Source organism: Colius striatus, chromosome 8 (assembly GCF_028858725.1).
Source record: "Colius striatus isolate bColStr4 chromosome 8, bColStr4.1.hap1, whole genome shotgun sequence".
NCBI classification, from domain to species: Eukaryota; Metazoa; Chordata; class Aves; order Coliiformes; family Coliidae; genus Colius; species Colius striatus.
In genome coordinates this window covers 7790366-7812413 of record NC_084766.1, presented here as the reverse complement: position 1 = coordinate 7812413, position 22048 = coordinate 7790366, and the positions used below count along the sequence as shown (strand labels likewise).

The 22048-nt window shown below is 41.4% G+C and overlaps 1 long non-coding RNA gene across 1 annotated transcript in view; it reads right to left on the bottom strand.

The window, feature by feature from the left end:
- Positions 1 to 1072: 1072 nt before the first annotated feature.
- The window catches only part of LOC133625984 (uncharacterized), a 110007-nt gene continuing 89031 nt past the window's right edge, over positions 1073 to 22048 (bottom strand). The window contains exons 2-3 of the long non-coding RNA XR_009819209.1: positions 3947 to 4106; positions 1073 to 1335 (exon numbers count right to left, since the gene is read on the bottom strand). This is a non-coding gene — a long non-coding RNA (uncharacterized LOC133625984). The remainder of the gene's footprint in view (positions 1336 to 3946; positions 4107 to 22048) is intronic.

Sequence of the window (22048 nt, the reverse complement as noted above, 5' to 3'; positions counted from 1 at the left end):
ATTGTATAAATAAACAAGTGATCTAGAAAATGGGAAGTGTTTTACTAACATCAATCCATTAGGCTTTGTAAATGAAACAAGGTCATTTGATGTATCATCACTTTGTGTTAATACATGATTAGTGTCATGAGCTAAAAAAAGCAACCCATGAAATTGAAAAAAAAAAAATCTCAAAATAAGAAAGAATACACATTCTAAAGTAAATTTACTCAAACCACAACCCAATAGTTTCTCTTTCACTTGTATTTCTCCAAAATAGAAGAAACATATACATTTAAACTACCAACTACCAGCAATTCAGCCATCAACAGTTGTTAACTTTGGCTGGCTTTCTTAAACCAGACCACAGAATCACAGAATCTTAAGGGCTGGAAGGGACCTCAAAAGATCATCCAGTCCAACCTCCCCACCAGAGCAGGACCACCTAGAGTAGGTCACACAGGAACTCATCCAGATGGGTTTGTAATGTCCCCAGAGAAGGAGACTCCAGAACCCATCTGGGCAGCCCCTTCCAGTGCTCCCTCACCTGAATAGGGAAGAAGTTTTTTCTTGTGTTACTGTGGAACCTCTTATGTTCCAGTTTATACCCATTGTCCCTTGTCCTATCATTGGCCATCACTGAGAACAGCCTGGCTTCATCCTCCTGACACCCACCCTTTACATACTTGTAAACATTAATGAGGTCACTCCTCGGTCTCCTCTTCTGCAAGCTAAAGAGCCCCAGCTCCCTCAGCCTTTCATCATATGTGAGATGCTTCACTCCATCATCTATGTGGCCCTGTGCTCATCTCTCTCCAGCAGCTCCCCGTCCTTTTTGAACTGAGGGGCCCAGAACATAGGCTTTCATTTTGGTTTTACTTTCAAAAAATTGAGTCTGTTGCATCTCTTAGTACCAAATTCTTAAGTGATCATCCTGTTACATGGCTTTCTATAAAATTTTTCACAGAATTACATGGGCACAAATATCAGTGTACTGAGGAGATTAATTTTATGTTTGTGACAGAAACATTTTCCAAAGTAACTCTCAAAAATATGTTCTGACATACCCATGACCAATGCTGAAAGTGTTGCTTTGGCATGACTAACAAGGGGACAGTGTATTGTTGTTAGTGTATGTGATCCAGTAATTGAATATCCCAAAGCATGTTGTGTATGGTAAGCTTTTAAGAGTGGAGTGAATTCAGGGACATTTTGTACTCACACCAGTTAGAACTAGTGAGTCCGTAATAATTTTAGATTACTTGAACCCAAGAACACTGTGTCGTGTCCATCTGCTGAGTTTCAGTAGATCAGAGAAAATGTTAAGAACCTCTTCACCAGGACTTCACCAGCAATCTGTAAAGACAAAGATGCTCTACTTATAGAATTGTCAGTTACCAACAGTTTTGGCCCATACTCTGTTTTTGGCTTGGCAGAAGTCAGTAGGAACTTCTTGTCTCTTGAAAAAACAACTCCCCATGGAACGAGGTGTTCTCAATCTAGCTCCTAACAGCCCTCAGTGTCAAAATCTGCCCTTTGCTGTAATCAGCATCAGCAGATGATGAGCACTGAGCTAGGTCTGGGATGTAATGAGTTCATGCATCGCCATGAGAAATTCCTGAGGAGCAACAGCACTGAATCTCATTGGGAGTACAGTAAAGAGAGGAGCTTTGCTCTTTGCATGCTGTAGTTGCATTTCTAGGGCTGTTTCTTTGGCTCCTTAATGGGCTCTGAAGTCTTGCAGGAAGCAGTTGCCCACCTAACGCTGCTCTCCAGGACCTTGGATGGCAGCTTTTCTCAGGCTGTGTTGAAATTAAATAGTAATAAAAAAGTAATCTCTGAAAGGGGATACCAGTAAGAGCCCTTGCCAAAATATGCTTTCAGAGCAGGCACAGCACATATATTATTGAAAAGCTTTGTTTCTATATGATGTGCCAAGTTGGCAGAAAGGCAAATTTAAAATTTAGAAGTGATTGCCAGGGAACTGGGCAAGGAGAGACTAGAGAGGAAGGAATTCATAGCATTTGTTTCTTTTAAAGAATAAATCTTGAGCCAGTTTTCTTTCTTTTTATGGCAATCTTACATTATTTATCTGTCTTTCTAGGTCAGAAAATAGGAGTAAATTTTCTATGCGATGCTTTCTTACAATCCAGTGGTACAAAATGGACTCTCACAGAATACTGCAGTATTTTACTCTGCTGTCCTGGCATGTAGGGGGATGCATTTTAGGGTCCTTTGTGGTTCATTTGCTGATATTGTGCCTGAAACAATCCTCTTGTCTTTTTGAGAAGAAGAAAATAAAAAAGCACGAAAAAAATACAGAGGTAAAACTAAGTAAAACAGCCTCTATATCAAGGATATTAGAGATGCTTCCCTGGGGAAAACTGGGCTGATTTTTCAACCTCTTTAGAGTCTGGCATCTTTTTCAAAGTCTCTCTTTATCCACAGAACTTATTTAAAGGACAAGGAACTAAGGCTGCACCACAGCAAACTGACTCACTGCTGGGGGCAAGGGGACAGAAGTAAGGCTGACAGATGTAACTTAAAAAACCCAAACCAAATGAACCACCACAACAATTTAATAATACCAGAAATGCAACTGAGCGTCATCTGATTGCTGCAGGGAAGCCATCTGATTAATATGAAACAAATTTCCAAGAAACTTCACCTCCTACCCTCAATCCTTTGTTATTATGACTCCTTTCCACACAAAGATAAATAAAAGTAGGCTGCATTTTTCACCTCATATGGAAATAGGTTGTAGCTCAGGCTTCAAGAGCTGATAATTCTTTTGTACTTAAGATGACCACAGCCAAATATCATCCTTGTGTGTTATTTCCACATATCACAGCAACTTCTGCAAGGCTAAATCCAAGAATCTGGCCCTGAAGAACTAATGACAATTTCCTACATGTTCACACTGTAAGGAGAATGTGGAAGAGCAAAATGTGCTACTGGTAGATCAACAATATTAAGCCTTTACTGCAATACCACACACACAAAAGCCTTTTTGGCACAGTGACTTCAATTCAGGTATGCAAATCTGTGTCCCAAAAAAATGACTCCAAGCTCAGATAACTGCTTTTACTATTGCCCCATGAAGGTTCAGGTCCATCCTGATACAGAGTTTCACCACAGAAGGGCAGCTATATTTTGAGCAAATAAAAGAGTGAGTTCTCACACAGGATTCAAATGTATAAATAGGTGTATGGTTTCAATATCATCCTCAGGGCATACCAGCAAGACGTGCTGTCAGTACCCTCCACCACAGCTTCCCAGTGGAAAGCCACTCTATGCATCCACAGAAATGAGATAAGTTCCTTGCTCAGGCAGGAAATATCTCTTGGATCCATTAGTGGCTATGCCTGAAGAGTTTGCCAAGAGGTAAGTATTAGGCGAAAAGTAATAGCAGATACTAAATCTAACACAAGATTCAGCTTGTGAGGCAAGTACTGTAGTGGCACTGTAGAGCAATCTGGCTTTAGATTAGGTTCTTAATCAGAAACTTCACACAAAAAGCAATTTGTCCATGAAAGAAAGTCACTACTGGCAAAATTGCTTAAAGAGAGCTCTGTCCTTGAGGTCATCTGTATTTGACCTCTCTGTAGCTGGTGTTCATATTGCAACAGGCAGTATCAGTCTTAAGTCCTTTTAGCTTTTAGGTAGTAAGTATGGAACTTCTAGAAATACATAGCAAATTCCTTAATATGTCGGTTTGCTTTAAGTATTTGTAAAATTCTGATCCTGTAAGGATGGGAGCAGGTCAGTGCAGCACTTTAAAAAAGCTAATAAATTTTAAAAAGCAATAATAAAAAGAGATGCCTGGTTCTGTGCTTCCAGGACTGCATGAATTACATGATTCCCATGTCAAACAGTGGGAAGAATTAAAACTGAACCCACAAAATCCCAGTGAAGAGCTGGCTGAAGCCCAGATAGTTATGAATTTTATGGATGGAGCTTTACTCACCAAGTTACACGTTCAGTTTTTGACACACGAACAGCAGAGCTCAAGAACATGAGCCAGAAATTTTGGCATTGCTGTGGCAGATCGTCCTTTCTCCCCAGTTGCTGAAGTTCTGCTTGTCTTGATACAGACTGGAGAGAACAGCTTTGTCTCCCTTGTGCACCTGAAGAGACAGACAAGGGAAATATTAAACAGCTACAGATGCCGAAAGAAAAGCAACTGTTCAGTCAGCTCTTCAGTTGTTTTTTTGTCTCCAAGGCCTTGCTTGGAGCACAGAATTGATGAGAATGTCTGATTTTTAATGTTTTTAAAACAAAACAAAACCACTCCAAAACAATATCAGCCCAATAGGAGCACAGCTAAAGCTCAATCTGCTTATGTAACAACACAGAGGCAAAGGGCTGTTAATATGCTAGAGAGGCACAGGAATTTCTGCTATCTATTGTCAGGGGACAAGTTGCTATTCTGGCACAGTGAGGGCTCGCATCAAACTACCAGTCTAGCAACCCTTTTTTGCTCAAATCCCTCATTTCCTCTTGAGACAGGCACTCCTCACTGTTATCACTCCCCAATGGTTGACTGGCTGTAGCAGCACCCTTTTTTATTTCTCAAGTATGGAGTTACAGCACAAGACTTTTCCTTTGCAGTCTGTCAGTGCACAGGGCAAGGTTTTATCACAGAGGGAGAAGCTCTTTCCTAGCAGGCTGGTTGAGAGGGCGTGGGAGAGCTATATGGTTGGTAGGACCTTGGGTGAGAATCCACCTGCATGTCTTTCACAAAGATACAAGCAAGAAAACTTTCCAAAGAATTTTTCTGTCAGTAGAAGTCAACACACCACAGGCCATAATGAGGAAAGGAGAAAGAGAGAAGCCACAGAAAAAACAGCTGTCACACAGACTGCAATAGTCTTAACTTGGGGAAATAAATAGAGTCCCTTATCCAGACACAGGCTGTCCCATTTGCATTTTCTTATCTTCATGGCCTTACTTTATAGGTGTGTTCCCTGGACATGTAGCAACTGTGTGACTTAATTAACAGCTGTGTGAAGTACACATGAAGGGATCTGACTGTCAGGTGTTCTGCTGTGACTTCATGGCTGTTAAATGCAGTACAGCCAGGGAACACAGACAAATCCATATTCTCCTCCAAAAGTTAAAGAATGTCAGTAGGTTCTTTCCAGCACAATTTGCAGCTGACATTCCCTTTCTAAGTGGTGCCATCTGTTAACCATGTCATATACATGATCTCTTGAAAGAAGCTAAAAAGACTAAACTGTTTGAAAAGTATAAGAGTATTGACATTGGAAGAAGACTTCACTCTCAGGGATGCCAATCAGCAGTGGGGTTGCCATGCAACTGTTCAGCTTGGCAAACCCTCAAAATATTTCCAGTCTCATGCTCTGCATTATTCCAGTTAGACATTTACCTGTGTTGCCCCTGCTGAGCTGCATTCTTATATTTGATATGCTGCTCCACTTCTACAACACGGTGCTGTGGGAGTACTTGAAAAGAGTAGATGGCCACCAAATTCAAAGCAAGTGCTCCTGGGAAGAAGTGAATGCTTATCTCGCTTTCTGTTCTTCTCCTCTCCATCCCACTAAGCTTTCTACGAAACACAATTACATGCAGCATTTGACAACAGAGCTGATAAATTATGTGCTGCTTGAATTGAAAATGTGAAGGATAATAGGGATAAATATCAATGCATTCACAGATGACACAAACACATTTCATCACTTTCAAGGCTTTTTGGTTGTGCTCAGGGATGACTTGCATGAACTAATTCCTCAGTGCATTGTCTTTAAAGAAATCTCTGAAGAAAAAATGGACTGTGCCTAAGAGATGGCAGATAGAAAAGAGGAAAATGAAAAACAGTGAAAAACCCACAAACCCCAAAGGGAATTTTAGGGGCATGAATATCTCTCAGCTCAGAGGTTTAGTTGAAAATTTGCCAGTTTCACTGGAACTGGAAATCAAGTCTGGCTTTCAGGTGATTACAATTTATTCCCATCTGACTGAAACTTTCGTGCTGCCGGAAATACTTTCTTATGACTTATCTACCATAATTACAGGTGAACACTTCTGCAACAAGAACACTCTTATTGTTGGCTTCCATTAAACACAGAAGTCAGTCATCTAAAAGCTGTGGCAGAGTGCTGTCTCTTGTAGACACCATCATTTCTGAGGGAAATAGCAATTTGGGCAATCCATAACCCTTAGTTAAAAACTCTAATGTAGGTCTATTGTCATTCTCTGGTATTAAACCAGTAATTTTCCCAGAAAACCCTTCCTTGTGAAACACAGATAGAAATCTCAATTTAGCTATAGATGTTGCTAATGGAAAATTTCAGAGAACACATGCTAGCACAGAGAATGCTCGGAGATCAAACTTCTGAATTCAAACTAGGGAGTGCAGAAGGTTTCATCACTGCTTTGAGATTAGAGTCCTGTAAGTTTCTTCTGTGAAGAGCTCTGGACAGGGCTCTGCAGGCTCTCACAGATATCCTTTGCAAATTCTAAGCTATTGTGTTAACCTTTGAAATTTAAGGCCATCAAAGAGCAGCTTTCAGTTGCTAGCACTAGATACCTCCTGCATCTTTAAGAAATGGAAAAACCATCTGCCTAAGCACAGTATCACATTCACAGATTGGTAAGTCATGGCTTTTTAGGATACTCTCTGCTTACAATCTACCAGGATATACAATCAAGGATGCTTTTAGAAAGTTAAACAACTCAGGGAGGCATCAGCTGACAACAGGAAAAGGACTATGTGGCTGAAGGAAATGTAGACATTTCTAAATGGCATAAGTTTGCATTTCCATTTTTACCCCATGTCTGAAGTTCCCACTTCCAACTGAGGTTCATGAGGGGGAATATGCACCAAGCAGGGGACGGAAAGGGGTATGGAGGGAGATCTGCAAAATCACCCATCTGTCCTGAATACTCTCAGATGGAAATGCACACTGTCTTCTTACACTACTCCTGCCCTCTCAATAGAGACATCACTGTTGTTGCTCTCAATCCCTCCCTAAGCTTTCCAATCTCCTGGTGTACTTCAGGGCCTTCCCACATCTTTACATGGCTGATGTGAACTCTGACAGGTTCTGCTGCCACCCCTCCCTGGCTTTGTTCCGCTGCAGGAGCAGACTACACGACTCCCAAAAGAGAAGATGCTCTTCACTACTGGTCACCCAGAGACAGGAAGACAATTTCCTCTACAGGGAAGTTGTGTACAATCAGGTATTTTTAACAAGACTTGAGTACAGGTAGGCTTTAAGGCTATGGACCGTGGAGCTGTTTCTGGTGCTAGGCCCCATGAATTGGGCTGTGAGCGGGAACATGGAACTGCTCAGAATCCCTTTAAGGATGAGAATTGGGTTAAAAAAGAACAACCATCACAAGTGCTTGATTTCACAGCTAGAACGAATCCTGCTGTGCTGGCAGATTTCCCTGTGACTAGTCAGACTGACTTGGCTGGCTCCCCTCAGCCTTTGTTGGAAACGTGCAGCTGCATTGCAGGACCTGAGGTTGGCCTCTCCTGACACACAATGGTCTGCCATTGGCACAGCTAAAATCTGAAGACTACCTGGGGAAAAATCTGTCCCATGAAAACTGCCTACAGTTATTATTCTTCAGGGCCTCACTTTCAAGACGAGCAAAGCCAAAGCCATACAGCCAGGCCCCTGCTCAGTGTGGCAGCGATTTATGGCATGAAATTTAGAGCAAGTTAGAACATATTGCACTGCAACTGGTGGACAAAGAGGAACTGTGTGCCTCACTGAACAGCTCAGAGAAACAGGGTCTGAAACAAGAGCCAAGCCAAATGGTTCTCTTCTCTGTGACTCATATGACAAGCAAATATTTTGAGGTCAGGAAAAGCTGATCTTTTGCAGCCTAGAGGCAACCAGTTGCTTTCTATTAACACGTCATTTTGTATTAAGTCCTGTGCAAGCTGGAATGAAACAATTCCAGACATGGGGAAAAAAAAGGGAAGCACTGAAAAACAGTTGTGTACAAATATACTAGCTATATGCTGATCCAAACTAAGCCATGTTTACATCTTCAAGAGTGAAAAATGTATTATTTGTATAATTTATTTATCACATTAAAAAATACCATGAGGTATATTTATGGCATGAATTCTTTAGTTTTGAATAATGATAAATATTCTTGTGTTAGAGATGAAGCTGAGCTGCATAATAAGGCACTAAAGTGTACTTTTTGCCTGTTGACATATCTTTTTAAGGATAGAAGTGAAAATAGAAAGCATCAATATTCTTGAAGGTTATATCCAAAGGGCTCAGTAACAGTATGTAAATAGAGAATTAATGTCATAATGTAGATAAAAACCCTTCACATTTCTAGGGGAAAAAGCTTGGAAAGCAAATATGATGTGTGTGTGTTTGTTCATTACAACTTAATTAGTAGAGCACAATATTAAGGACCAACAGTCATGCTGGATATAAATTGAAGACTGTGTTTATGGGTATATCTCTACTTATATATAATCAAGAGTAATTGCTAATATGATAAGTGTTGAAATAAAGACTCTGTGGAAATGCTTCTGGGATTTAAGCAAAGCAGTAATATCACCATTTAAACCTTGCTTCCAAATCTCTTTTGATATTTATTTCTAAGGAAAAAAAAAAGATACCTGAATATAAAAGTTTGATTTAAATTAAATTTCTTGTTTTTCTTTACTGAGCTGGGGGAGGGAAGAGAAGGAGGAAAAGATATTTTCTGGATGTTTCTCCATTTCTTGCTTGTATTTATTAAGAAGTGAAAGGCACCAAGGTCATTAATAGGCACCATGTGCAATAAAGACTTGTTTAATTCAGAGGTAAAATTATGGACTACACAAAGTAGCTGACACCCCACAGATGTAAAGGCAGGTGATGATCTACACTGACTAGCCCACATCAAATCTCTTGTCACTAATGCAGGGGGCTGTGGTACAAACTGTCACTAAAAAACTTGTCCCCAGATCTGCAGCTCAGCTATGCAGACCAAGATCTCCTGCCTGTACCTCAGGAGTTTTATCTTAGGACTGTTGAAACTCCCAGCAGTGTTGTCATTGAACCAGATCACATAGCCCCTTTGATTTTGCTTTTAATTTGTAAGCAAGAGATACATTTTTCTCCTTCTATATTATTCAAAAAATCTTTGTATTACATAGCCATACACTGTGTGTTAAGTAAGATTATTTAACCCTTCTTCAGTTAATACACTGTACAATGTATTTTGATATTTGTCTGATAAAACTTCAAATAGAAATGACAGGAAGCTACATGACATTAGAATTAGTTTTGCACTGGTACTTGCCATTGCATCAGACAATGCAGAAGTAACCACAAGGGTTAAACAGAAACAAGCCTCTCAAACATCCAAGCAGACATTTATTTTCCAGACCCTACATGCAGCCTACATCTAAGTCACCTTGCTGCTCTTCTATAGGATCTTTTGATGCCATTTTAACATTTTACCATAGCTGGCAGTAGCATGTCTCTAATGCAAGTGACCCCAGAGATAGCCATGGGCAAAACACAGAGAAGTAAAGAACATTTTGGGCTCCTATGAGTTAAGTAATATAGTCTGGCAGAGAGATGATCATAGTACTTCAACATCAGAACACAATTATGCATGGCCAGAAATATATTCAGTCATGATCCATCATTCTGTCTCTGGCTGCTTTACATGCAGAAAGATCATCTGCTTTAATCTTGCCAGTCTCCAGATCCACACAGAGCATCATCCATTATGCAAAAAGGTACTCTGGGTGGCAGCATTGAGTTCACCATTGCAGCAGGCTTTAATGTTGTAAGAGGGGGGTTTTTTGTGGTCGTCTTTCCCCCGCCCCCCTGCACAAGGCATCCCCTTTCAGAAAAACGTTTTAAAGTCTTTCTGTCTCAAAGAAGAGGTTCTTGCTACTCACTGTTTCTTCTCATACGGTTCAGCCTGCACCCGTGCAGAGAGACCTTTGCTCTCCCACGCTCACATACACACACCTCTGTCCATCACTGCCTTTCTGCTGTGCCGCAAACCCGGTGGCATCCCTCAGTGCAGAAAAGCAACCAGCATCCTGGCTGAATGACAATAAATTCACCCCGGATAGCACTTGAATTTTTGTTTTTTTTTTTTTTTACAAATAAAATCAAATCAATCTGCAGTGGCCACAGTACACGTGTGGTAGAGGCAAGCAGTGTCCTTCAGCTGAATTCAGGGCAGTTTCACCACTGAACAAAATGCATTTTCTGCAAGCAGGTATTCTTGACAACACTCTATGCTAACAGGAGTGGCTGAGGGGGAGAAGGAAGACAGTCGTGGGCTCATTATAGGCATCTCTCTCATCCAAAGTCCTGTAGCTGCTGCTGCAGAAGGTCAGGGAATAGGTGCCTGTCTGCTCCCAGCAGACTTGGGGACAGATCCTCCGGTGGAGTAAACAGACACAGTTCCCTGGGAGTGAGGAGCTGGCCTAAGTACTTGCTGCTTTTTCATCTAAGCCACATAAATTTATTTGACATATCCCCAAAATTGCTTGTGAGAGGAGAGTGCAGCTTCATTTACCTCCACAGAGTTGCCCCAGATTTTCAAGGAGAGGAGAGGAATCAGTGCACAGCTCCTCACTGGCCTGAATCATTTTTGCCTGTGCAGAATGGCTCGACTCCCCGGGGCATGTACATGAAACAATGTACCTTCACACCCACATGGGATAAATGGAAGTGACTTGCCAGGGGCCAAAGCAGTGTGGAGCTGGGCTCAGAGCCACCAAAATGCAGCTTCCACCAGGCTTCCTACCTGCCTTCTTCAACAAGGACAGCTTGACTAAGGAGCTGATTTTTTGTCACTGTTGTTATTATATTAGCAGGGAACTAAAGGCTCCTGAGAGACTGCTTATAGAAAGTGCTTTTGAATGTATGCTCCAGCACAGATAGCTCCCATTTAAAACTGAAGATGGACCTTTTATCAAAAGATGTGGCAGACTATCTCAAGGGTAATTGTCACAGGTGGAGGTATAAAAAGAAGAAAAAAATCTTTTTCTCTATTGTTTCGGTTTTATTGTAATTTCACTAAGCATTTAGAGAGTAAGATAATGTCAGATACACCTGCCTGGCATTTTTAGGTATGTATCACCTTGGAATCTAAGTGCTCAGGCAGTATGTGATAACACCGTGCAATACTTCCATCTCCTCTAGTTCCTCTAATCTTTCTCTTATTTAATCATAGAATCATATAATCATAGAATGGTAAGGGTTGGAAGGGATCTTTAGAGATTATCTAGTCCAACCCCCCTTCAGAAGCAGGTTCACCTACATCAGGTCGCATAGGAACATGTTCAGGCAGGTCTTGAAGACCTCCAAGGAAGGAGACTCCACAACCCCTCTGGGCAGCCTGTGCCAGGGCTCCCTCACCTCAACAGTGAAATAGTTTTTTATGTTTAAGTGGAACTTTTTGTGTTTCAGCTTCATCCCATTACCCCTTGTCCTGTTACTATCTACTATAGAAAAGAGGGATGTCCCAACCTCCTGACACTCACCCTTTAGATATTTATAAATGTTAATAAGATCTCCCCTCAATCTCCTCTCCTCTTCTCCAGACTAAACAGCCCCAGTTCCCACAGTCTTTCCTTGTATGAAAGATGTTCTGTACCCTTGATCATCTTGGTGGCCCTGTGCTGGACTCTCTCCAGCACTTCCCTATCCCTCTTGAGCTGAGGAGCCCAGAACTGGACACAAGACTCCAGATGAGGCCTCACCAGGGCAGAGTAGAGGGGGAGAAGAACCTCCCTCGACCTGCTGGCCACATTCTTCTTGATGCATCTCAGAATGCCATTGGCCTTCTTGGCCATAAGGGCACATTGCTGGCTTATTTAATCTCAAATGAGTTCAAGTAACTTCTAATTTTGCTTTTATCTAGATCTGAGGTACAGAAGAAAAAGTAGGCTTCTGTTATTTAGCAATTGGTAATAACAAGTACAGCACGAGTCAGGACGAGCACTGAATTAAATGGAACCAAGGAATCATCATTTTCTGAGTATAAGAAAATATTTCAAATGATCACATGGCTGTTACTTTTCTTGTGTATCATCTGTTCATTGAAAGGAGGATCTGGAAGCCTAGCTGCCCTTAAAATTACACAGAACACTAAGTCCACCTGCCTGGGATGATCAAATGTCAGTATAAGATCACTATCAGAAGGGTCATTGTGCCCTCACATGAGGGGACATCAGACTTCTATACAGAAAGAAAAATTAAAAGGCCTCCACTATGCCATAACACACCAAAATCCCAGCAATGCTGCTGAGAGGGAGAAGAACATCTGGTAGAGGATTAAATTCCCTAGACCTTGAAAATGCTGCCCCTGGGATGCAGCAGTAGCTTGTGATTTAATAGCCAGAGATGTCTGTGATACTGCAAAGATGATAGTCGTTCGAAAGGAGATCAGAGTATGTTCAGCTAGTCCTTTTCAGGTGAACACAAGCAAGCTCTTCCAGCTCACTAGAAGCCGTGTGGAGACTCAGTTGGACATATAATTTTAAATTTGGTGTTCTGCTAATACAACAGCACAGCTGCCAAGAGCCTCAGAGCATGGGTCAAGCCTGCTCACATCAAACAGAAATCAAATGACTTACAGCAGACAAGAAGCAAATGGCCCCAATACAAACATGCCTTTGAAATCTGCAGTGTTTGAGTTTTAGACCTTAACTTTGCCTATCAAAACATAAATGACTCTTGGCACCTTTGGTTTGTGTCCAAACCATCCTGAAATACACAGATTTTGAGCCGGATTTTGAAACTGAAGTCTCCTTTAGTAACTGAGCTAGGTAACACACACACGTAATCATCAGGGCAGGGACACCAGCAGGTGACTACTGCAGGATCTTTCCAGACATTTACCCTGAAGACTTCTTCACTGAATTCTAAAGTCTCCATTTCTTTGCTTACCTTCAGCTGTTACTGCACAATTTGTCTGGCTTTATCTTCCCTCCTGTGTTTGACAAAATGGCTGCCCTGCAGAAAGCATATAAAGTGTCTCATATTTGTAGTGCTGGTAATGTCTTTACTTGAAAATAAGCCTCTAGCCAAAGAAGTGCTGGTCTTCTAGTAAGTTTTAACCTCAGTTGTTTCTTTCCGCCTCTTGCCTAAAACATTTAGCTTTGGTTTATTTGCAGGACAAAGGCTTCAGTAAATTCTGAGGTGAGGAAAGGGGAAGAAACTAACTTCTTCAGAGTCTCCAGTTGTGCTTTGCTGTTTTCCTTTTTCCAGGGACCTCATCTGCTTATAGGCTGCTGATTTGGTCTCTGCCTTCTGGGCAGAGCGCTTAGCATTACGCCTGTGTAACAACAGGGTATGAGCAAAACCTAAGATTGTTGCTACAGACCTTCTTATAAAAAAATTAGATTACTTAACACCTTCTGCACAGAGGAGGCAATACTATTTTAGTTTTCAAAGAAAGTCACAATCCCACACAGAGGGACTGGAACTTGCCCCTCAAGAGCTCTGAGAGCAGCCAACCCATGTGACACCCGGTGCCACTGAAGAGATGTAAAGTGCTGGCTTGCCTACAGAGCAGGAAAAAGCAGTCAGAGAGCTTTAACCCCAAACTATCAATGCAGACAATGCTTTCTGCCATTAAACTCAGTAACAATGTGCAACAGTAAAAGCTCAAGTTTATTTTAGGTCACTTATGAATATAGCATGAAAGAGAAGTACATTTGGATGTACTGTACAAATGGGAAAATAGAGATACTTAAGTGGGTATTGGCTGGTCTCTCCCTACATAAATGATACATCATAAGATTCAAGTTTTGATGTTCAAATGGAATGAGGTAATTCTTTTAAGAGATGTTAGACAACACCTAACCAGAAACCTAGTCCATCTCAAACCTTCAACTGTTTCTCCCTGTCGTGGTTTAACCCCAGCCAGCAGCTAAGCACCATGCAGCTGCTCACTCACTCCTCCGCTCTCCCAGTGGGATGGGGAGTAGAATCAGAAAAAAGAAACCCACCAAATCTCATGGGCTGAGATAAGAATAGTTTCATAATGAAATAGAACATAATAATATAGTAATGCTAATGAAGTATAACAAAAAGAGAGAGAAACAAAATCCAAGAAGAGACAAGTGATGCCTGATGCAATTGTTTACTACCTGCTGACCGCTGCCTGAGCAGTGATCTACGCCTCCCTGACAGCTCCTCCAGTTGATGTACTGGGCATGACATCCTATGGTATGGAACAGCCCTTTGACTAGTTTGAGTGGGCTGTCCTGGTCATGCTCCCTCCCAGCTTCTTGTGCACCTCCTCCCTGGCAGAGCATGAGGAACTGGAAAATCTTAAATACTACTCAGCAACAACTAAAACATCTGTGTGTTATCAACATTATTCTCACACTAAATCCAAAACCCAACCTTGTACCAACTACTAGGAGGAAAATTAACTAGCCCAGTCAAAACCAGAACAGTCCTCAAGAAGACAAACAAATATGAAAACCTCGAGAGTACAATAAACACTTCTCCTGAGCAGAAAGCCATGCTATTACTGAAGAGAATGAAATACCATACTCATGCATATTGTGCAGACTTAAACATTGTAAAGCCCTGGACTGATGTGTGAGGAATCTCTTCATTTTTCTTCTGTCAAATGCAGGGAAGAACTGGGATTTCCTTTGGATGTTCACCTGTGGCACACTGTGTGCTTGGCTGGCCTGACAGCTCGTGTGGCAAAAACTGTAACTAATGTAGGCAAAAAATTACTGCAGTAACATGCATGTTTGTATTATACTTGGCCATTTTATTCAGCTTGAGAAAAAAGAGTAATGGTTTAAAAAATGAAACCCTAGGGATGAAGTATTTAATTTACCCTAAGCCTCACTGTGTTCGCTCAAGGCTCATGCTAGCACATTGCCACCTTTCAGTCAGTTCTCATCACAGGGTGTATTAAGTATATACTGCCTTGGATATTTCATCAGTACATAACTGGGAAAACACTTCCATCATGATATAGAAGAATCACAAGGTAAGTGCTATAAAAAATGTGGACCATGATGGTATGTCCAGTATCTCAGGAAGTAAAAAGTATGTGATAATGCCTGAAGCCTGATATTGAACTTCATTTTACTATTCCATACATTTATGATTTAATTGAGGTACTTCTTTAGAGGCTGAGGCAAGTGAGATCACAACAAACCTAGACAATACCAGAAGATTATTAACCTTTGCATCTGCTCAGACAGCAATACAGGTAGTATGTACAGTGAAAAACACCCAAAAACAAGCATCAAGACTTGTTGTGTTCAACTAAATGAAAGATTGGATCCATAATTCTTCTGGTGTTTACCTGGCTGGATTGCATGCATATGATATTTTATACACTATCTGGTGCAGCAGCTGAAAGCTGCTCTCCTGTAGGAAAAGAAGTCAAGTATCTGCTCTGTTTTACACTATTTGTACTGATGGGGTCAGATGTTAAAACACTCATGCTGGAGCACTGGCTGCTTCAAGTACATTCATTATGGATACCATCTTGCCAAAGGCTGAGGCTCAATAAAGGTCAGTTGACCTTCCTGAGAATACTTCAAGTAGCAGAGGTAGCAAAGAGAAACAAACCCACACAAATTCACAATTCTTTTACTAGAGCCATTTGTCAAGGGACACAACACTGCTTCTTGGGAGGAAACATTTTCCCTGCAAAAACTCTTAAGAGTCAAAGCTCTAGGAAACCACTGGCAAAGTTGTTCATAAAGCATTGCTACCAGGCAGTGATTGTACAGAGATGTAAGAATGTACATATGAAATCTACTTCCACCCTGGAGTGGAACAAGAACCCGAGATGAATGATGGCATCGGTTTCAATCTCGATGGCAGAAGAGCGGTGCAGTTTGCTCAGCATTCTGGAGACAAAGCTAGTCTCCTCTGCCTGTCTAGAGCCTGCCAAGATCAGCACAGAGACTCCCATTGACTCTGGGAAGCTGTAAGCCATGGATCCAAATGAGCATCTCTCTTCAAGAGATGCATCGTTTAATGTTTTAATGCAATATAAACAGTAAAATAAAAAGAACTAACAGAGCAAGTTAAGTTCTACTTTTAGAAACAATTGCTTTAATGCAACAGCAATTGCCTGTACCTGAAAGCTTCAAGTGCTGTTTAGGTGCATTCCTAGTGTCTGTATACAAATGTTAATTTAATTCTCTCAGTGTGGCATTTGGATATCTTACTGAAGTGCCCAGTATTAAAAAGAGCTCACTATCTGCTGAAGGCAATGTGCCTCATAGAAGTAGAAAGTTTTCTGAAATAAGTCTTGCTTTTTCTGCAAACAGAGATTCATGTGCCCATGTACACAAAGATCCAACTGCATTATGGAAGGTGAAGGCAAAGATGTGTACAGTGGTGCACCACATCTGGATATCCATGCTGTGACAGACACATAAAAAGAGAGAGGAAAGCCTTCACACTTTCTAGAAACCTGTCCTGCACTAGCAAGAGCATTCCCTCCAGAGTTAGCATGTACAATGACACAGAGAAGCATCTAGGATGCAGAAGAAAAAATCAGAACCATTTACTAATTGCCAGATAGACATCCAGGAAGCATAGCAGGTCCTTCCTATTTGAGATGTCTCTTCATCATCTCCATCATCTTTCTTGCTTTTCTGGTGGGAAAGTTAAACTACAGCTTGGTCACTGAAGGATGACAGAGACTCAAACTGTCATCATAGGCAAACAGGCATTTCAACAGCAACAGCAAGAGACCACAATAATTGTTGTTGCTGTCATTATCACACAAAGTTAAGCACTCCACCAGCATTGCAACAAAATGTACATTCTTTACAGGACATTCTATATGAAATCCTCACTGTGATCTCCTTTTTCCCTGGGTGCCAACAGAAACTCACCAATGGTTTCAATTTACAGACAGTTGATTTGGGAGAGCAAAGCCTTATAAACCTCCTTCCCATTTTGCTGTGTCCATTGGGACCAGGTTTCCTTCTGTTCCAAACAAGAGAGCACAAGGGAGCATTTGTAAATGTACTCTATCTTTTGTAAATAAATCTGACAGCATTAGAGATATATCCACAGTCCCTTGAGGGCAAGATCAGTGCACAGTTGCCTGCCTGTATGAGTGTACACCTACCATTAGTCTGAAAAATAGGAACCTACTGACATGAGGGGTAGTTGTGATTGAGGCAGAATAAAGCTTTTCACCCCGTTCCTAAATTTTTCTGTCACCGTTAATCATTTCTGTTTGGAACAATGCTTCTTGTTTACTAGCAAACAACTGCCTGTAGATGAGCTAAGTATTTCTTTATCAATGTTACATTATACTCATACCAGGATTCAAACCTGGATTGCCAGTAAGAGAGATGCTCTTTCTCCCTTCTCTCTCCCTCAAACTCCGTGTGCCTTCTGCAAAGCTGTAGACCAGCAGGTCATGTCTGTCTGAGGATCCTCTCCTAAGCATCTCCCATTTCCTTTACACAGGCTTGAATTAATGAGCAGCCTCCCCTGCACTGCGTGAGCACAATTAATCAACATCACTAGAGGTTGCCACCACCTGCTAAGGTGCACTGCCAAGGTCACAGACCTGCTGCACATCCTGATGGGGAGAAAGAAAACCATAAGGTGTTACTCTGGTGAAAGCTGGCAATTTGAAACCCTGCTTCTTGCAGGTGCTGTGCTGAAGGTATCTATCTGCCCGCATCCACTGAGCTGCACTGATAAACAACACACCCCAGAGAGCTGGAGAGGACAGTGGAAGACTAAAAATGAAACAGAGTATAGCTGATGCTATAATGGCAGCTCTCTGGCAGCTGCCTTTGGAGGTTAATTACCTTTCCAAAGAGTAACAATTAATCTTTTCCCCCCATACCATAATATCCTACAATACTAATTCTCATTTTGAAGACAGGAAAACTAATGACAGAGAAAAAGTTTAATATATATAACTTAAAAGAAAGAATAAATTTGCCATAATGGGGTACTAGACTCCATGAATAATAAACTCATACCAAAAGATCATAACTCAGGGTATTCCCAGAACATAAATATTTTGTAGGATACACCATCATTATCAAAACCCATCAAGGTTTTGTTTCAATAAACAGCATCAGCCAGAAGCATCTTCTCCGAAAGGGAAAACATTAAACAAAATATGATGTCTCACTTACTAGAGGGGCAGATTTCTGGGATGGTGTCTCAGGAGTCTTCCAAAAGCTTTAAAAACTAAAAAGAGACCTTTTGAAAGAGGCTCATTTCATTTGATGCAAGACTTCCCATCTTAAATACTCTAAGATGTGTTATGAAAGCACTAACGTTCTGAATATCATTTCATGAAAAGCAGCCTTACTTACTCCTGAATCCCTCAGCTGTACTAAACAACTTCAAAGCCACCTTCCTGTCTGAGCTCTTGACAAAGCCTGCCTCCAGGAGAGACCAAAAAGGCACCTAGAAAAATCTCTTCTGCCCTCCCTGTGAGATGCACAGGTATAAGCAAAGAGCAAGTAGCTAACCCAGGGTAACCGCCACTCTTGTCAGGGGCTGAACCAGCCATCCGAAAATGCAGGGTTACTTCTCTCATGACTTAGTTTTTTACTGCACCTGACTCATTTGGTGGTGTTAAAAAAAAGTTATCAGCCAAAACATAATGTACCTCCATGACACAAGGTTTGCTCAAGTCAAATAAACACAGGCAGAGTGATACCAGGTTTTCCCCCAGGCGTGTGGGTTTTTAGATGGGTTTGTTCCAGCCTCGCTGCACTAGTTTCTGTGCTGTACAGCTCCATGGCTAAAGGGCATTGGTTTGTTTATGTTTTTAAAGAGACAGCTCAAAGACAAAGTCATCCTTAGAGGACCTCTGGAATACTTTTTTTTCGCTAACTCTAGCCACGCTGAAATGGTCATGGCAATACCACAAACAGACTGCTTTACCTTTTCAGGTGCTGGAGCAGCAGGAGTGAAATGTCCTCTAAGTCATTGCTAAAATGATAGAAAAATCAATGCAAACTTAGTGAAGAAAAGGCAGTCCCATTACAACAAAGTAATTTTCAGGCTCTCCTGCTGTACTAGCTTCCAGAAAGCAAGACACAGCATGTGATAGGCAATGCTGTGCCAATTGAAAAATATTAAGTCAAATATTCCCATTAGGAATTTATTTTCAATTAAATGTGATATATGTAGAGAAGCTGAAAAAAACTAGTGTCATATCCAAGAACTTCCCTGGATTTTCATAGTAAGGAGGTTAAAGCCAGACCTGGACCCCTAAGAGAAACAGGAGATAAAAAAAGCAAAAGCCAAACGTTTCAGCAGTGCCTGTTGATTTTCTCTGCCTTGGGACTGGTTGGTCCCTGCCGTGGGGATGTCAGCAGTGGCAGCTGATGGCAGTGCCATCAGCCCATCAGCCTTACCCCACGGCCTCGTTGACCTCTGAGTTCTGCACGCCCGGACCTGGATGACCAGATCATGACAGACTGAGACAACAGCACTGTGAATAACAAAACCCAAACTCTCCAGATTTTGTAGTAACTAAGAAAGCTGATCCACAGCTCACGTGTCTTTGCAAGACGCCTTTCTCTGCAGTTTTCTTCCCTAAGCTTTAGGTGCGTGTACCACTCAGAAGGACTTTTGAGTGCAGCAGCAAAGGTCGTGTCAGATGCTGCTTTCCTGACATTTCAAAATGGTCTCACTTCTCTCATGGACCTGAGAGCCAGCCTGTCTCCTTCCTGAGGCACAGGGGAACATTACCAGACTTTTTTAGCATTAACTCTTTCTGATTTCACACACGCTTCAAAGATAACAGACAGGAGCTTTCATCCAGTTTTGCAGATGGATTAGCAAGCAGCTCCTCAATATTTTAAATTCAAATGATATTAAACTCAGGTTAAACTCGCTGCTGCAGAAAAAGCCAATAATGTTTTCTCATCTTGATTTTTCTTTCCTCTCATTTCATTCCTCCTCTGCATCTGCTGCAGGGATACTGACTGCAGTTGGCAGTATAACCTTACTTATGACTCGTTCAGGAGCAGATGTTTTTCTTCACATCTACCCCTCCTCTCCTACCTTTGGAGCACAATAATGAGATACTCTGCAGCTCTGGTTCAGAGCATGGTTATTAAACAGCTAGGGAAAATGATGCTGGCGTGGCAAACTGTGTATCGCTGAATTACTACGAAACATGGTGATGAGAAAATAGATCTGCTTTGAAGGAGAAAAATGGCCTGTTTTCAGTCAAGAGCTCTTTCCTGTTAACCAGCCCAGTCCATCAGCGAAGTATCAGGTAGTGTACATAGCAATTTGTAGGCCACATAGAGGGCAGCAGTTTGTGCCTAGAAGCTGTCACATTCCTCCCTAGGTGGGTGTATCTACCTAAGGGCCATTCACATAATGAAGAATTTATGAGCTGTGATTATTGGGAATTTGTTGTTTATTCTTTTTTTTCCCTGCTACTCTTCAGAGCAATGAAGCAAAATAATACAAACAGAGTTTTCCTGCAGTTTCCCCTGTGCAGGATGTTGATTAAAGCCCTATAGCTCAGAAAAATAAAGTGTTACAGATCCTTCCTGTACGCCCATCCCTGACAAGCAGAGCTCTGCTTCCTAGAGACACTGGCCAGTTGCTTTGCTCTGAAGTTTATTTTGTATTCCATAGAAAACAACTGCACCAAAGGAAGGAAAAGGCTGACTTGCTCAAGGCCCTACATATTCAGCCTGAATGCATAAACATCTCATGTCTTCATCTCTGCAGTTATAGGAGATCAATCACCTGCAGTAGCACCTTTTAGGTTATTTTATGAGGGTGTGTGATACAGATTTCATTTTCTCAGGTGAAGAGTCTCTTGATGTAAGCTGCCTTATCAGAATCTCCATAGCACCCTTTGACAGAAGGAAGCAGGAAATAGTGGGCTCCTGCTTCTTTACAGTAATCACCTTGCAGGGAAACTTGAGAAGCCCATAAGCAGAAAAATGCGGACCTTCCTATTCCTAGCATGCTGGCTGTATCATTACTGCCAGAGAAAGCTGCTTGGTGATGACACATCATAGAGGACCACATGGATTTTCTGTTTCTCACCCATTCACGATGGACATCCACAGCCGTAGATCCTTATGTCCCATCGCCCAAGACTGTGCATGGACATTGCAGCTTCTCTGGTCCCTAGAATTATCCAGGAAGGCAGGAAGGGAAGCTTGAAGAACAAGTTTTAAACTGTAATGAAGTAAGCAAATTAATTGGAAGACAGTGACACACAACACAAAGAAGGATGTAGCATGTTGTCTGTCTGTGCCTCTCGCCTATTGTGTCTACCACTGTATTTTCAAGGTGTCTCCTAACTGTGTGCACCTTCTGTAACATAAGGGTAGCTCCAATAACAGTGGCTTGTTAAACACCACAGAGGAGGTCTGCATTACACTTGTGCTTCAGCCCCAAGAGATCTGTTCTTTCTGCATTTAAAACATGATATGAATAGACTAAGTCTGCCTGTATCCTAGACAACAGCCTCAATGGACTACAGCTGCAGGCAGGAAAAGCCATAACTCAGACCTGTACCCAACTTAAAATGGATTTGGGCCAGTTCTCCTCTGCCTAAGCCTTATCCAGTGCCTAATCAATCTGGGAGCATTTCTTTATTGGTTCATATACGGGTCTTTTATGCAACCTGCCATGAATACAAATGCCTCATTCTGCTCTTTCAGATAGAAAAATCACCAAACAGTACCAAAACCAGAAGTAAGAATTAGTAGTGTTCTGTGATAAATTCCAAACAAAACTCTAAAACTCATTCTTAACCTAATCACTCAAAGAGCAAATAATGCTTTTTTCTTATCCCCACATCAACTACCAGACCAACAAGGTTTATTTTGCAAGTTTCTTTTGTTTTCCTAGCATCCGTACACATTGCAATTATGTTCTTCAGATGTTCTGCCTGACACTCAAGTTGTATGTTTTTATAAGAACAGAGATCCTTATGGGATTTCTAGAGTCCCAGTAATAACATTCAAGAAAAATTCTAAGACATTGAGTAGAGTCAAAGAACTAGAATTGCTGCTTTAGAATAGTCATTATTAAGAGATGAACTTGGAGGTCTGAATGCAGAATCACTTCTGAAATATTAACTTTCTTTT